Below are 5,998 nucleotides of genomic sequence, written 5' to 3' on the forward strand. Positions count from 1 at the left end.
TTGATTTGTAAGAGGTTTTTTATGCAAGAGCATTTTTATTTAATGTAGTAAAATATCTTGAGGCACTTCACATGAATGTTAAATAAAATTTGACACAGCCCTATAAGCCATAAAAGCTTCATCTAAGTCATAAATTTGAAGTGTATTAAAAGAAGAGTGATGTACAAGTTTAGCACAGCTGAATGGCAGTTCTGAATCTCTCATCTTCACACCATATTTCAAATCAGACAGTCCTTTAATCTGTCTGATTCATCTGGGGGGAGCAAAATAGTAGTCCTCCACTTATCTTCTGTTTGGTTATTCAATGTTCATAATTTTGCCTTCACAGTTTCATCCAGGGCTCTGTGTCTCCTTCCTTTTCATCAATGTCATTCTGGCTTTCAAAGAAGCAGTACCAAATAATAATAATGATGATGCATCAAATTGTCAAATTTCCAACTGCACTGAAATGGCATCCTTTTGTATTTGCAGTAAACAGTCACCATGTTATATACTTCATTTGGCTCAGGAGAGTATTGACTTATTTTAACATTTCATATAAATCAGCCCTGTTTGTTTCCTTTCAGTTCACCTGAGCAGCAAAATCAATGGGTCTAAATTAGTAGATACAAGCTTTAGGAAATTGAGCACTTCTGTGGAGATTGTACACCATTAATTTCCTTTCTGATCTTTTCTGTAATGAGACCAAAAAAAAAATACTTTAGTTATAATGAAGAGGTCTAGTTGGTTCCTTTCCAGTACTGCATTCTATGCAACGACATATAACAAAAAGCGAACTGGCCTTGGAAATGGTATTTAGTAACTTCAGTCGTGAGACTACATTGGCTGGAGTCCTGGCACATAGCTAAATTTTGTATTTTGATGGCAATAGAAGTATGTACACAAAGATACAATGAGAAATATTTTAAATATCAAAGATGGAAAAAGTTCCCTGGGTAGGAGGTGAAAGTAGGCCTTTGCATGCAACACCATTGCGCAGATAGAGGAACTTTGATCCAAACTTCAAACTAAAATTTGTCAATGAATACTTTGACATTTTCCCACTCTGACATCCATCCCCAGCCCTTTCTTGAAGCTTAAACTATTGCACCTGCCCCCATCAATCACACAGGGGAAAAGCAAAAGGCTTGTAATCATTACAGCTTGTTACTCATATTTAAAGCAGGGGTCCAAGATCCTAAATAAAGTCCAACTGGTCAGATCAGAGCTGTTTATGTTGGGTAGCATTCCTACCCAAATAAATTATTTTGAATTTGGAGTGAAGGTCCAATAACAGCAGTTAAAATACTGTTCATCAAGCAAACGTCATGGTATAAATGAATACCTTAACTATTTGCCATGTAAGAATTTGCATATACAACCTATATAAAGCAATAGGTGAGAGCCATTTTCCAGTTCAGCACCTTGAAGTCAAGCTTCCTGGTTTAAAATTTACATGTTTATTTTCAATAATACTCAAGTTCTGTGCAAGTGGTTATGACTGGTACACCCCAAAGGCTTGCCTCCCCTTCATTTAGATTATTACTTGGTGACAGCTTGCAGAAAAATGGCTTCTGCTTCAATTCTTACCCTGATTTGGTATTTAGAGTTACCTCCTCTTTCAGTAAATCATGCCACCTATATCAAATATTCATTGAGATCCTACTGTTTTCCCTATAACTCTTAATTCCCTTACTGATTTTAAAAAGAACTCTATCTCAACCTTTAGATATACTTAAACATTTACATATACTTAAACACTCAGCCTTGTTAGCTTAATAACCACAGATCTTCTACACTCAGAAGAAATTCTTCCTCAACTCTGTCTTAAGTGTGTGACCCCTTATTTTGAGATTATGCCCTCTGGTCCTGGACTGTCCCACAAGGAAAAACCACCTTTCCGCATCTAACCTGTCAACCTGGGTCTTGCATGCTTCAATTAGGTTGCCTTTCGTTCTCCTTCTAAATTCCACAGAATACAGGCCCAACCTACTCAATTTCTCAAGTCAATCCCTCCATACATAGTATCAGCCTCATGAACTTTCTCTCACCTGCCTCCAATGCCAGTACATCTTTTTCCTAAATTAGGGGCCCAAAATTGTTCACAGTATTCCAGCTGTGGTCTAACTAATGCCTTGTATAGTTTTACCTAAACTTCCCTACTTTATGCTCCAATCCTTTGAACTGGAGGATGACCTTTTATTTCAGTGGATGCAAAACCAAAGTTCTGAACTACTTCTGTAGTTAAAATCACCAATGCATCTTCAGACTAAGCTCTGTTACTACCAACTGGTCAAAATCTACAGTGATCTGTTCCAGTAGGACACTCTTACATATGTTTTCTATGTCTTGCCTTCTAAACTCTCCACTAGCAGCTGTACCTTATCTGCTGCTTGCCAGTCTTCAAAGACTTCTGCAGAGCATATTTGTTCAATTTTTCTCCCCTTTTGATTAGTCTACAGTCTTGCAAATGCTAATAAAGACAGGTGCTGATAAATGTTTCTGCACCTGAAGAGTGCTACAGAAAGTTAAGCTGTCCTATTTAATAGTTTTAATTTCAGAAAGTACTTTGTGAATAAATAATGTAAATTTCATAATTGGTGTACCTACACCAAACAGACTGCAGCAGTTCAAGAAGGCAGCTCATCACCACCACCTTGAGGCATTAAGGGATGGGCAATTAATGTTGACCTAGCTAGTGAAGTCTGCGTCCCCTGAATAAATATAAAAAAAATTAATGTTACATTTTTATAAATATGCAACAAATTTATTCAGTTTTCACTGGCTCTGCTAGCTATACAAACTAAGACAAAGACCAATCCATGCTAACATAATTCTGGAGAGGTTTAAGCTCCTGATCTCTCAATATTTCCCCCAATTCTAAGGCTCAAGTCAGCCTAGTGATGGTTAACTCATCATGCACTTGGATGGGTATAGCTGCCACAACAGTCAAAACACCATCCAGGATACACTGTTTGTGTGATTGGAGCCCAGACTCCAACCATTGGGACTACAGCAAATCCAGAAGAACAATCACCTAAGACTGGAGAACAAACATGAGGCTTTCAGCATCATTCATACTTCCAGAAGGAAATTTGAAAATTAGAAACAAGTTGGCACCATTGATAATAAACCCATCCTGAATTTACATTCTGTGATGATGTTCCTGGTGTTTTGTAAAGTGAAATAAGGCATATATTTGGTACCAAGTGTGACCTGTTCACTTATTCAATATATTTCTCGCTTGATGTGAAATATAATTACCCTACAAGTTAGACATAAATACTGTTATGCTTTTAAGTATTTTATGTGGCTCCTGTCAGATCATTCCAAAGAATTGTCAAGAAGTTTCTTATTGGCTTTAAAGTGCAGTCATTCTTGCAATATTTTGAAGTAACTTGTAACAATCTTTACACAGGTATAGAGGGAAGCTAATAAACCACTTGATGCAATGCTGAAAGATGACATTAGAACTACTTGCTGGAGTACTTTATTTACTTGTCAAACTTGCTAAGGTGGTAGTACTCTCACCTCTTGAGTCAGAAGGTTGTGTGTTCAAATCCCTCTCCTGGAGTTTGAGCACAAAGATCAAAACACTGCAGAGCTAAAGCTCTGCACTGTTGGAGGTGCTGTCTTTTGAATGAGACGTTAAATTGGGTTGTCCTCTGAGGTGAATGTAAAGGAATGCAAGGTCATACCCTGATCCGTATTTATCCCTCAATCAACATCATAAGGAAAGAGGTATGTGATAGATGGGCAAGTGTTTCATGCATTTATTCCTCAAAATTAAGATAAAATCATGCAGTTGTGAATAAATTGTTAGTGAAGTTTCTAGCCATTATACTTATTGGCTACGGTAGGGTTATTAATCATGTAAAAGTATCAAATTAATAAACACAAAAATGGCAGGGCCGGTGATGTAAATGCAGGATGTTTCAGCGGCGGGAGTCCGGGAGGAAGCGCGAGGGCAGCCTGGGAAGGTAAGCTTTTCGGTTACCTCGCGTGACTCCATTTTTGGAGTAAGTGAGGTAATATATTTGGGCGGTTGCTTTACCCGAAACACTACCTAGGTAGTGTCATCATCCTCCTCTAACCAAAAAAAAAGGTTCTGAGCGCTGATTTGGTAAGGCTACTAGTTCTTTTTTATTTGTCTGTTTGGGAATTCAGAACAGTGGGAATGGATGTTAGGGCAGTTGTATGCTCCTCCTGTAGAATGTGGGAGGTAAGGGTCACCACTAGTGTCCCCACTGACTTCATCTGCGGGAAGTGCACCCAACTCCAGCTCCTCGGAAACCGTGTTAGGGAACTGGAGCTGGAGCTGGATGAACTTCGGATCATTCGGGAGGCTGAGGGGGTAATTGAGAGGAGTTACGGGGAGGTAGTCACACCTCAGGTACAGGAAAAAAGTAGATGGGTTACAGTCAGGGGACGGAAAGGGAACAGGCAGACAGTGCAGGGAACCCCTGTGGCCATTCCCCTCAAAAACAAGTATACCGTTTTAGATACTGTTGGAGGGGGGGAATTACCAGGGGTAAGCCATGAGGTACAGGTGTCTGGCACAGAGTCTGTCCCTGTTGCTCAGAAGGGAAGCGGGGAGAGGAGGAGAGCATTAGTCATTGGGGACTCCATAGTTAGGGGGACAGATAGGAGATTCTGTGGGAACGAGAGAGACTTGCGGTTGGTGTGTTGCCTCCCAGGTGCCAGGGTCCATGATGTCTCGGATCGTGTTTTCGGGATCCTTAAGGGGGAGGGGGAGCAGCCCCAAGTCGTGGTCCACATAGGCACCAATGACATAGGGAGGAAAAGGAATGGGGACATAAGGCAGAAATTCAAGGAGCTAGGGTGGAAGCTTAGAGCTAGAACAAACAGAGTTGTTATCTCTGGTTTGTTACCCGTGCCACGTGCTAGCGAGGCGAGGAATAGGGAGAGAGAGCAGTTGAACACGTGGCTACAGGGATGGTGCAGGAGGGAGGGATTCAGATACCTGGATAATTGGGGCTCATTCTGGGGTAGGTGGGACCTCTACAAATGGGATGGTCTACACCTGAACCAGAGGGGTACCAATATCCTGGGGAGGAAATTTGCAAATGCTCTTCGGGAGGGTTTAAATTAATTCAACAGGGGGATGGGAACCTGAATTGTAGCTCCAGTGTACAGGAGGTTGAGAGTAGTGAGGTCATAAATAAGGTTTCAACCCTATCGCAGGAGTGTACCAGCAGGCAGGAAGGTGGTTTGAAGTGTGTCTACTTCAATGCCAGGAGCATCCGGAATAAGGTGGGTGAACTTGCAGCATGGGTTGGTACCTGGGACTTCGATGTTGTGGCCATTTCGGAGACATAGATAGAGCAGGGACAGGAATGGTTGTTGCAGGTTCCGGGGTTTAGATGTTTCAGTAAGATCAGGGAAGGTGGTAAAAGAGGGGGAGGTGTGGCATTGTTAGTCAAGGACAGTATTACGGTGGCAGAAAGGACGTTTGATGACAACTCGTCTACTGAGGTAGTATGGGCTGAGGTTAGAAACAGGAAAGGAGAGGCCACCCTGTTGGGAGTTTTCTATAGGCCTCCGAAAAGTTCCAGAGATGTAGAGGAAAAGATTGCAAAGATGATTCTGGATAGGAGCGAAAGTAACAGGGTAGTTGTTATGGGGGACTTTAACTTTCCAAATATTGACTGGAAACGCTATAGTTCGAGTACTTCAGATGGGTTAGTTTTTGTCCAACGTGTGCAGGAGGGTTTCCTGACACAGTATGTAGATAGGCCAACAAGAGGCGAGGCCACATTGGATTTGGTACTGGGTAATGAATCAGGCCAGGTGTTAGATTTGGAGGTAGGTGAGCACTTTGGTGATAGTGACCACAATTCGGTTACGTTTACTTTAGCGATGGAAAGGGATCGGTATATAAAGCAGGGCAAGAGTTATAGCTGGGGGAAAGGCAATTATGAGGCGATGAGGCAAGGTTTAGGATGCATAGGATGGAGAAGGAAACTGCAGGGGCTGGGCACAATTGAAATGTGGAGCT

At 41.5% G+C, this 5,998-nt stretch overlaps 1 long non-coding RNA gene across 1 annotated transcript; it reads right to left on the minus strand.

The window, feature by feature from the left end:
* On the minus strand, positions 1-2,627 carry LOC109931779. The gene is made up of 2 exons (XR_007266261.1): positions 2,590-2,627; positions 1-673 (listed from the first exon to the last, which is right to left on the minus strand). It is a non-coding gene; the product is annotated as an uncharacterized LOC109931779 (long non-coding RNA).
* Between the last annotated feature and the right edge of the window lie 3,371 nt (positions 2,628-5,998).

Source organism: Rhincodon typus, chromosome 3 (genome assembly GCF_021869965.1).
Source record: "Rhincodon typus isolate 14 chromosome 3, sRhiTyp1.1, whole genome shotgun sequence".
In the NCBI taxonomy this organism is placed as follows: Eukaryota; Metazoa; Chordata; class Chondrichthyes; order Orectolobiformes; family Rhincodontidae; genus Rhincodon; species Rhincodon typus.